The following is an 11,762-nucleotide window of genomic DNA, read 5'->3' as shown; positions in this document are numbered from 1 at the left end:
AAGATATTACTTTTAAAATTACCCGAATTTAATACTTGCACTACATAAACTATCTAAATAATAATTCTCACATGAAACTTAAACGGGAGCAGCAGTGTACATCTAACACACATGCAATAGAGAACTTACATTTGGATGGAAATGCATCAATAAAAGTTGATTTTAATGCCTATACTCTGGTGACCTTCAGTCCTTAAAGCAAGCAAAGTTATAAGTATTTCCTTCCTTGAGACCCTCAGAACCATTAGTTGTTTCACAGACTGGGCACCACAATTACGTACAATCAATACATCACCCTATTCTTATAAATACTCATACAAGTGCTATATATTTTGTGCGTATATGCTGTATTTGACAACATATGAAATTCGCGTTTCTCCTTGCTGCATACCAAGTAAAAACCAAGCTAGACATGGATGTTTCAGGTGTTACTTTCAAAGCTTTTGATTCGTTATTTATGGAGTAATTTCACTAGTAAATCATCAATGTCTGTATAATTCATTATCATTGTTACTGCAATGGCTTACACAACTGAATAATATCCAGGTGCTGAACCTTTAGTGACTGAACAAGCTTTCATCATTTGCGTTATTGCCAGAGAAGAAGCTGTCCAACAAAGGCGCTATTATCTAATGGGCTGAGCCTTTAGCACAACTTAGCTATTACTATGTTTCAGTCATTGGGCACTGAATCATTTGAATTCAGTATCAAAAACTGCACTGGTTGCCCTTGAGTCTAGCCATCCAAACAGTTACACAACTGAAGGACTTTCAAGAAATGTTTCCCATAATGGCACCTCTAACGTTCAGAAGGGCAATACACTTCACATCATTGCCATTGGATTGTGGCTGCAAATAGAAAGTGACAAGCATCATTAAATGGATTGACTGTTCTCAGTCTCTATAGCTCCTAATCATGTATATAAATATACTCTTCAAAAAAAGAAACGCAAAAGGCAAAATTTGAGACATATTGTTAACAAGTTTATTCCGGGTAGTTCTGTATGACATGTGTGAAACTTTGCACATTCACTGCTGAACATCCAAAGTCTGCAAAGGCGAAGTCCACGCTCACTAGTTGAAGTTTAACGTCACTCAACGTCAATAACGAGTATGCCCCCCGTGAGCATCAATAACTGCTTGGCATCTCCTGCCCATGGAAGCGATGAGATGACGAATCACATCCTGTGGAATGGCTGTCCACTCAGCCTGCAAAGCTGCTGCAAGCTGAGGTAGAGTCTGTGGTTGAGGTTGTCTCCGTCGCAGACGTCATTCCAACTCGTCCCAAAGATGTCCGATGGGGTTTAAATCTGGTGATCTGGAGGGCCAGGAAAGAACGTTGATGTTGTGGTGTCTCAAGAAGACAGTGGTGAGTCGGGCTGTATGAGGACGGGCGTTGTCATGTTGAAACACGTCGTTGACGTTCACCATGATGGGTTGCACATGGGACCTAAGAATCTCGTCGACGGTTGCGTACGGTCTGATCGGAAATTCTACGCAGCCCTGGTATGGTTGAGGCAGTAGACGTTGCAGTGGTGGTCCTATCCCGAAGGTGACGTAACCGGATGTAGCGATCTTGTGCGGGCGTGGTCACACGAGGTCTGCCAGGTCGTGGACGGTCACAAGTTGATCCATGTTGTTGGTGACGATTCCATAGCCTTGTCATGGTGCTTGGGTGGACATTCACAGCTCTGGCAACAATCTGATCGAGATTCGCCTGCTTCCAATCGACCAATGGCGTTGTTGCGTTGTGCTTCAGTCAGTCTTGGCGTAACTGTATTGCGTGTCGGTGGCTTAACACTAAGCTATGGAAACCGAGAACCTGTCACTTTTATAGGGATTTTGCACATTTTGCACTTGCAGAACATGCAGATCTCTCAAACAAATTTATAGGACACGCATGCGTTTTGGCGAAAAATCAATGTTTTCCTCCGTTTTCAAAGTGCACAACTTTTATTGTCATTTTGGTCTGACAATCAGTGCCTTAACACGTGTAACATCACATACTCTGAGCTTGTAACGTTATTACATATATTTCTCTTTAAAATAACAAAAATATCCCTTTTGCGTTTCTTTTTTTGAAGAGTATATATAGCTCTCATTCTTGACCAGCAGAGTGAGTAGTATTTGTATACTTCATCTGGATTTTCTTCTCAATGTAATTATCTGGAGTGATTTAGACAACTTTTGCAGCATTTTTCTTTTTCTCAGCGGAACTCGCAAAGGTGCTAGGAGTCATCTGACACTATACAAAAGGCTCCATCTAATGATGTGGTAGATATAGCTAATTGACTTCAGCCTCCAGTAGTATCTATAACTTCCTTCTAGTCATAGGTGTCTCCAATCAGAAATGGGACAGAGAAGACTGATTTTGACAATCTCTAAAGCCCGTAAAAACCTTTTACAAAATTCAAACAGCTTAATCTTTTCCACTTTCCATAACTCTAAGCTTAAATAATCAGTCATCAAAAATAGAATTAGCTCTGAAATCCTTCTCATAGTCGAAGTATCACTAAGTTATTCGTTTCTGGTGTTATTTTCATGTAAATATAACATTATTTGACAAAGACTACCTCACATTATTCTATTGTGGGTTAAATAGGCGAGTATTACTAAACAGATGATTAAAAACGTGTTGTGTTTCTGACATTCTAAACATCAATACTTAGTAAATTAGGCTGCAGTATGACGAAAAAATGGGATCTATGAACATTGTTCTTTGTCTTTAGCAGTCAAAAATGATCTGTTAATAAAATATGCATCCTACATATATTAGAAAACCAATGCTTGATAATGATTCAAAAATCAAATGTCAAAGCCTGTTTATGCAAAGTTTAAGCAGAACATCAAGATTCTACTGAAGTAGTAATGAATGATCTGTGATCATGTCGCAGATATTTAGTTTACGTTTTATGTCTTGAAAAGTGTTAGATTTTGCTCTTTTATAGTTTGTAAAATAATGCATATTTACTCAGGCCATATATTAAAAAAGTTTATGAAAGTGTTCTACAATTAACTAACATTGTTGTAGACAAACTCTAGATTAGTTATAACCTTGTGTATTAATTTTTAGACTAATATTAGATGTCATACTGTTCAACTATAGATATCGCTCATATTTGGCCATACTATCAGTTTCCTAGGGATTAAGTAATACCCAAATGAAAGTAAGTTTCAAAAATTTGTATAAGTTAGTGTTAACTGGATTTAATTAATCACTTCGTGGATATATATATATTATAACCATAAAATTTTCAAGCCATGAACTAAAATACATTAACATGAATTTTTTAAAACACGCTGTACATTTTTAAAAAAACTGATCCTAAGGTAAAAGCTACAACGTGAGATTATAAAATGTGTCCTAGGTTTTGGAGGTGACTGAGGAAGTAGGACCCACATTGCGATGGGGATACACTTAACCTCCAATTCACTAGTGTCACATAAGAAAATTAGGAAATGTGAGACATCATTTGCTGTTACATCTGATTATATTAGCAGCAATATAATTACTATAACCAGATTGCTAGGCTAAATTATAGTTTAAATTTAATATGTCTGGCATGATCAACTTGTAAGCTGAGGGGCGCAAGGTCACAACAAACATGCTCGCTCTTTCAGCCGTGGGGGCGTTGTAATGTTATGGTCAATCCCACTATTCCTTGGTAAAAGAGTAGCCCGAGAGTTGGCGGTGGGTGGTGATAACTAGCTGCCTTCCCTCTAGTCTTACACTGCTAAATTAGGGACGGCTAGTACAGATAGCCCTCGTGTAGCTTTGCGCGAAATTCAAAAACAAACGTTATAAAGAAAGTAGGTTTTAGCATATAAACTACATTATTTTTTGTTTCATTGGAATACAAACACCAATGTTTTCACAATACGAGAATACTCTTATCCTTACATGTATTTCCCAGTTGAAATAAAGGTGAATAAAACAAAGTATTTTAGAATTCGAGTAATACACACACTTAATAAATCGTCAAGTGAATTGTTAAGCATGGAGAACAGTTTTATATATTTTAAATAATATGACATTAAGTTCAACTAATTTTGGTCAATTATGCCACGTTATCTATTTATACATGATTACAGTATTTTGTCATCATTTGTACCATTGATACATGCACCGCTATTTTAAATAACTCATAAAACGAAACATCCTCTATCATATAAATATTTATTACACTAGTATTGTACTGGCCAGATCTGTTAAATTGAGGGTCGCAGGTTCGAATCACAGTCACACATAACATGCTAGCCCTTTCAGCTGTGGAACGTTATAATGTGATGATCTATCCCACTATTCATTGGTAAAAGAGTAGCACAAGAGCTGGAGGTTGATGGTGGTGACAAGTTGTCTTCCTTCTAGTCTTACAGTGGTAAATAAGGGATGGCCAACGCATACAGCCCCCATGTAGTTTGTACAAAATTCAAAAACCAATAAACAATAAATCTAATTACAGATTTATAACTTTGAGTTTCATATGAATAAGATACTTGAGATATAGAACTCGTACTATTTATATACTATTTAGCTAAAAATACAAAACAAAGTTATTATTGTTTAAAAATGTATCTATTCCACATATTACCTTTTGGTATGACCTTACATTTAATCAGCTTTATTTTTTAAATTATTTTCTTCCTACGCAATTGCGAGTTTTTAAGTTTCCGTTCATTATTTTTCAATATTAACTAATTGCCATATTCAAGCATTTTTCTCCTTCGTACTAAGAAAAATTCTGCAAATGATTTTGAGTTTGGTAACAAGTTAGCAACATACGTTTTTATGGAACTACACGATGTCAGAAAAAACACGTAGATTCAATAAGGCTTGACAAAAAATGATATAATCTGTATTGCCAGAAGGCTTTTCGAAAGATGGACCCTTTTTCTTCATAAAGCACTCAAGTGATAAGGTTTTATTGTTTTACCTGGTACTTATGGATAGTGTAAAGTTTCTTAGTCGATTGACGCCCATATAAAATATTTTCTGATTTACACGACAATATTTTGTTTCCAAGAGATTAGTATAAAGTCTTACAACCTCTTCACTCATTGTGACAGATTAAAGCTTTATCACTCTGACAGCTCTAAAAAAATGTAATTATTGTACATTGGCTTTACATACAGGTGTGGTACAGAACGGTAATGTGTTTTCTGTTCTCTTTCTAAATATATAATATTTTCAAAATATCTATATTTTCTTTCAGTTTAATATGAACATGGGAAATCAGTAAACACATTTAAACTTCGCTTCTTAGTAGCTCTATCTGGGTCCTCATCCGCTAATTCGCAGTTAACCTGGTTTCCTTGTTTTATTTGTTTAAAAAGGTTTTTGTGCACCTTATATAATTCGACTCTTTCTTTCTGACACATCAGAGACTGTAGAGTTAAACAAACACTGTAACGAATTTACCGTTGTGCATTTATATTCGTGCCTACGCTTGTTTCTGTAGTTTTCTTTTTTGCACGTAACGTATATTATTGACTGTGTATTGCGCAAGGCCCGCCTGTTCTCAGAATTTGTAGAAAATTCTTGAAAATCAGAATCAACAATATTTATGTTAAGAAACGCGCTAGAATATTGTTGCAACGTCGAAAAACTCGTGTGATTCTTATATAAAAACCGACACGCCGAGAGTTATAGAGATTATCATTATTACTGGTCAGCTAGAGTTAGCGTGCTAGAGGCCTTGGAAGCTATAATTGTGATTAACGTCGATTAATCGCAAAACTACAGAATTTTAACAGGACCGTTTATAGATTTCGAACATTACAAACCTTTCATCTTAAGTGAATTACTTCGGACGTTATTATTTCAACGAGGACATTAAATATCTTCATCGGTAAAAAGTAAGCGACATAAGGTCAACCAAGCAAGAAAGCTTAAGCGAGGTGTAACATTATAAACTCAGAATTAATTTGCTCGCCATGGACCTGGATCGTCAATAATCTATTCAGTTCTGTGTGTTTGTGTTTTTCTTATAGCAAAGCCACAAAGGGCTATCTGCTCAGCCCACCGAGGGGAAACGAACCCCTGATTTTAGCGTTGTAAATCCTGAAACACACCGCAGTACTAGCGGGAGGCCTATTCAGTTCTAGATGAGATACAAATCTCAGGTTTGTCTGAAAGTTTGTAAAACGGTTATATATAAATCGTTATTTGTAATTATACATTATATTGTTGTTTGTACACTAAAAATATATTTGTGTGAAGAAAGAAAACTTTGTGTATCAATCTTGTTGGCAAGAAAAATTTGATAGATATTAACATTTAATTAACTTCTAAGTTCAAATTCAAATTTCCGGTTATTTGAAATAGTAATGCGTTAAAATACCTAGCATAATAAATCGGAGACTCGTCTGAGATAAAATATAATACGTAACAACATGCATTCCGTAACTCAGTATCCTTGAAACCACAAGTTAACCCTAATTGACAGTTTTGAAAGAAATCTGCAAGCTAAAAATATTTTACAGACGAAAAATCTCTGTTAACAAATGTGTGTTCGTTGTTTTTTAAAACATCTCTCTCGAGGCCCAACATGGCCAGGTGGATAAGGCACTCGACTCGTAATCTGAGGGTCGTGGGTTCGAATCCCCGTCACACCAAACATGCTCGCCCTTTCAGCCGTGGGAGCGTTATAATGTTACGGTGAATCCCATTATTCGTTGGTTAAAGAGAAGCCAAAGAATTGGCGGTGAGTGGTGATGACTAGCTGCTTTCCCTCTAGTCTTAGGCTGCTAAATTAGGGACGGCTAGTGCAGATAGCCCTCATGTAGCTTTGCGCGAAATTCAAAACAAACCAATCTCTCTAGAAATCTAACGTTAACATATTATTGCATACGGACAACAAGAGACCATTTACCTCTTCAAGACCAACGTTCCACGCCCACCTGTGTTACAACGTAAACTCACTCTTTATTTTTTCAAGAAATTATCCATTCCATTCATAAGATTTGTAAAGTGCGAGCTTGGGATATTGTTAACGCGAACTCATTCTCACAAGTCACTGCCAAGCATGTATTTACAAATATTAAACTTGTGCTGTTGTCTTCATAGTACATCACAGAAATCAGACCCCTTTAACCTATCGCTCTATACACACTGCTGGCCAAAATCTTAAGGCCAATGAACATAAAGAAAAAATATGCATTTTGCGTTGTTAGACTCAACCACTTATTTGAGTACAGCTTCGAAATATGAAAATAAAAAAGGGAAAAAAGAAGTTTTTTAGTATTTAATAGGGAAAATGTGAACACTATGAAACTAGCCGAAATACTAGCTGGTCAAAAGTTTAAGACCATACTGAAACGAAGCGTTAATCGGTAAACACGTAACGACATTTAGTCATTTGTGTTCAAGCATTAGAATTGTCAACATCTCCCACTGACATCTCCTATGTTACATTCGGTTAAAACATGGCAAAGGCTAAAAAGTTGACAGAGTTTGAACGTGGCAGAATTGTCTAGCTGCAAAAGCAAGGTCTCTCTCAATGTGCCATCATTGGTGAGGTTGGGTGAAATAAAACTGCTGTTGCAAATGTCTTAAAAGACCATGAGGGATACAGAACGAGAATTTCAAGTGGTTAGCCCAGGAAAATTTGTTGGCATTGAGCAGGAGGATTCGACGGGCTGTCCGGCAAGACACCAGTCGACGGTCGAACCAGATTAAGGCCCTTATGGACGCAGAATGCAGCCCAAGAACAATAAGATGGCATTGACAAGAGAAAGGCCTTAAAAACCGTAAACGTCTAAAAGGCCACACCTCCTTCCACACCACGAAACAGCTTGGTTAAAATTTGCTGAGAAGCACCAAACATGGGATGTAGAAAAGTGGAAGAAGGTTTTGTTTTCTGATGAGAAAAAATTTAACCTGGATGGTCCAAATGGCTTTCAACATTACTGATAAGGATATCCCACCGGAGACATTTTGTACACGACACAGTGGAGGAAGTTCCATCATGATCTGAGGTGCTTTCTCCTTTCATGGAAGAATGGAGCTTCAGATTATACAGGGGCGTCAAACAGCAGCTGGCTACATTGGCAGGTTGGAGAGAGCATTCTTACTGACTGAAGGCCCTCGCTTGTGTGGAAATGACTGGATCTTTCAGCAGGACAACGCTGCAATCCACAATGCCCGCAGGACAAAGGACTTTTTCATAGCGAATAACGTGATTCATTTGGACCATCTACGTGTTCGCCCGAACTGAATGAACCCCATTGAAAATGTTTGGGGTGGATGGCAAGGGAAGTCTATAGAAATGGATGTCAATTCCAAACAGTGCATGATCTTCGTGAAGCCATCTTCACCACTTGGAATAACATTCCAGCCAGCCTTCTGCTAACGCTTATATCGACCACGCCAAAGCGATTGTTTGAAGGTATTCGCAATGATGGCCGTGCAACTCACTACTGAGACCTCATGTTGGGCATTTTCTACCTTGTTTAGGACTTCTTTTTTATAAGGTCTTAATCTTTTGACCAGTTAGTATTTAGGCTAATTTCATAGTGTTCACATTTTCCCTGTTAAATGCTAAAATGTTTTTTTATTTTTATTTTCCATTTTCTTATTTTCATCTTTCGAAGCTCGACTCAAATAAGTGGTTCAGTCTTACAATGCAAAATGCATATTTTTTTCTTTATGTTCATTGGCCTTAAGATTTTGGCCAGCAGTGTACATCATGGAAAACTATTAATTCGTAGATCACTTGTAATCACGTATCATATTATCTGCTATATTGTAAACGATTACTATACATAGTGGTTCAATCAGGACTGTGTTTTATGTCACACCGAAATTGTCATTCTTAGTCACGAAGCTAGTGTTAACTTTGAATTTTCAGTCGTGTGATCGAACGTATTGTTTCGTATTACAAATATGGTTTCTAACTGCACTCAAGCGCATTTTCACTAGGTATGAAAGTGTGTGATTGAATTGTTACTAATTGGTTTCTTTTGAATTTCGCGCAAAGCTACACGAAGGCTATCTGCGCTAGCCATCCTTAATTTAGCAATGTAAGATTAGAGGGAAGGTAGATGGTCTTCACCCCCCATTGCCAACTCTTTTACCAACGAATAGCGGAATTGACCAAACATTATAACGCCCGCACAGCTGAAAGCCCGAGAATGTTTGGTGTGACAGGGATTCGAACCCGTGACCCTCAGATTACGAGTCGAGCGCCTTGACCACCTGGCCATCCTGGACTCTTTACAACGTAACGCCTAACGAGTGGGTTGTTGCCTCAGTTTACTTTTTCTTTAATGTTCAGCAGATATGTTTGAAGTATCCGCAAAACGTATGTTCCGAAAATATTATGGAGAGTAAAATGAGTGAATGTGTGTGTTTCTTATAGCAAAACTACACTGGGTTATCAGCTGTATTCACTGAAGCTAATCGAATCTCTTATTTTAGCATTGTAAATCCGTAGACTTACTGCTGTCCCGGCAGTTGATGAATAAAATGAGTCCATGCAGCAAGTGACACCAGTGAACAAACAATATAGTTTGTTTTGGGTTGCAATTTAATACGTACGTGTATTTTACCTTATGCCCAAATTCGTGTCTAAATTTGATCTCTATTGGTTAATAGGGCAGACATTTCCTAAATGCTTTTACAGAACAACCATATCAGAAATAATGATGAAACTACAATGCATTGTAAAGGATTTACTGTTATGTATTTATTTTAATACCTACGTTTGTTTGAGTATAATTTGTATGCATGTGATGTATATTGTTGGATGTGTATTGCGCGTTTATCTAAATTTGTAGAAGATTCTCGAGAGCAAAAATCAACAATATAAGTTAACGTGTTTTCAAACATTGTTGAAAGATCGAGAATCTCGTCTTAAACTACACAAACCAATGCGCCAAGATTGATTGATTGATTGATTTAGTGTTTTATGGCACAAAACAGCGAGACTATCTGCGCCAGACATTCGGTAAAAATGTAAAAAATAAATAAATAAATAAATGTAGTAATAGACATAAATGGAAATGAAGGTAAAACAAAAAAGTATAAAACCAATGTTGACACCTAGTCTACAATGTTAAGATAGAAGGCAGAGTATAAGAAGTTGTAAGGTATTTACTCTAGCAAAAAGGTAATGGTCATAACCCACCAGGAAGACAAACAGATAAGTTCAAGAACCACCGTCAGTCACCTGAAGTTGGTCTTTCCAGTCCTGGTTCCGGGTTATGTGTCATAGCAACCAGTATCAAAATGTAAAAGAATAGAAGTTTTGAAAGATACATAGCAAAATTGTAACAATGAGAAGCCAAATGTCCAGTAAAAAGATAAAGTCAAGTAAATGGAGTAAAATTTGTAAAAGTAAATGAAGGTAAAAACAAAACAGCAATTAAAAGAGAAAATGGTGTAAAAACCAATGGTGACATCCAGTCTTCAAAGTTGTAAAATATTTACTCTAGCAAAATGGTAATGATCATAACCCGCCAGGAAGACTAACAGGTAAGTTCAAGAACCACTGTCAATCACCTGAAGTTGGCCTTTCTAGTCCTGGTTCCGGGTTATGTGTCATAAGTCATCAAAATGTAAAAGAATAAAAGTTTTAAAGACACTCCGCAAAATCGTAATAATGAGTAGCCAAATGTCCAGTAAAAAGATAAAAGTCAAGTAAATGGAGTTAAATTTGTAAAAGTAATTGAAGATAAAAGCAAAACGGCAATTAAAACAGAAAATGGAGTAAAAACCAATGTTGACATCCAGTCAACAAAGTTAGAAAGAACTACCTGTAGCAGAATGGTAATGATCATAACCCGCCAGGAAGACTAACAGGTAAGTATAAAAACCACCGTCAGTCACCTGAAGTTGGTCTTTCCAGTCCTGGTTCCGGGTTATGAGTCAATATGGCCAGTACTAAAAAGTTAAGTAGTAAAAGTGTGAAATGATATGCAGCAAAAGTATAATAACAACTGGCCAGGACGACTAACAAGTAGTTCAAACGGATAGTTCAAACAGTAGCGTTAGTCACCTGAAGTTGGCCTTTCCAGTCCTGGTGTCGAGTTATTTAATGTTCTGGCCATTGTCCAATGTCAAATTGAAGGAGAGAGATTAAAATTGTAAAAAAGGAACCACAATTAAAAGGATGTAATGAATAAATATGCAACACTTAAATGAGATTAAAAGATTAATGGCCATTAAAAAATTAAAAACATTATCAAGGTGGACAGAGTCACCATCACCAATAACTCTGTCCAATGTTACAGACTGACCCTGGGAAAAAATATGTTTAAAATATTGCCGTCGTTGAGAATTGTAACGATGGCAAGAAAGTAAAACGTGGCTGATAGTGATTTGAGTGTTACACAAACTACACATTGGTGCATTAGTTCCAGAGAAAAGAAAATGATGAGTTAAAAAACTGTGACCAATGCGTAGCCTAGTGAGAACAACTTCCTCCTTCCGAACTTTACGGAAGCTAGATGGCCAAAGTCCAATTTTGGGTTTGATTTGAAAAAGTTTGTTGTCACGTTGCTCACTCCAAGTGGACTGCCAGCTGGCACGGAGCCGAGCCTTGAAGACAACACCATAGTCCATGTACGGAATAGGCATAGGAGTGATGGTGCTGAAGCAGATATATTTAGCTGCCATGTCTGCAAGCTCGTTCCCGCGAATACCAACATGGCCTGGTATCCAGAAAAACTAGATTGAAGTAGCTGCTAATGAGAAATGGGCCAGTCGGTTTCGAATATCAGCGAGAATAGGATGTGAGCTAACGTGTAGCGATTCCAAGGCAA

Source organism: Tachypleus tridentatus, chromosome 4, assembly GCF_004210375.1.
Source record: "Tachypleus tridentatus isolate NWPU-2018 chromosome 4, ASM421037v1, whole genome shotgun sequence".
In the NCBI taxonomy this organism is placed as follows: domain Eukaryota; kingdom Metazoa; phylum Arthropoda; class Merostomata; order Xiphosura; family Limulidae; genus Tachypleus; species Tachypleus tridentatus.
This window is presented reverse-complemented; position numbering follows the sequence as displayed.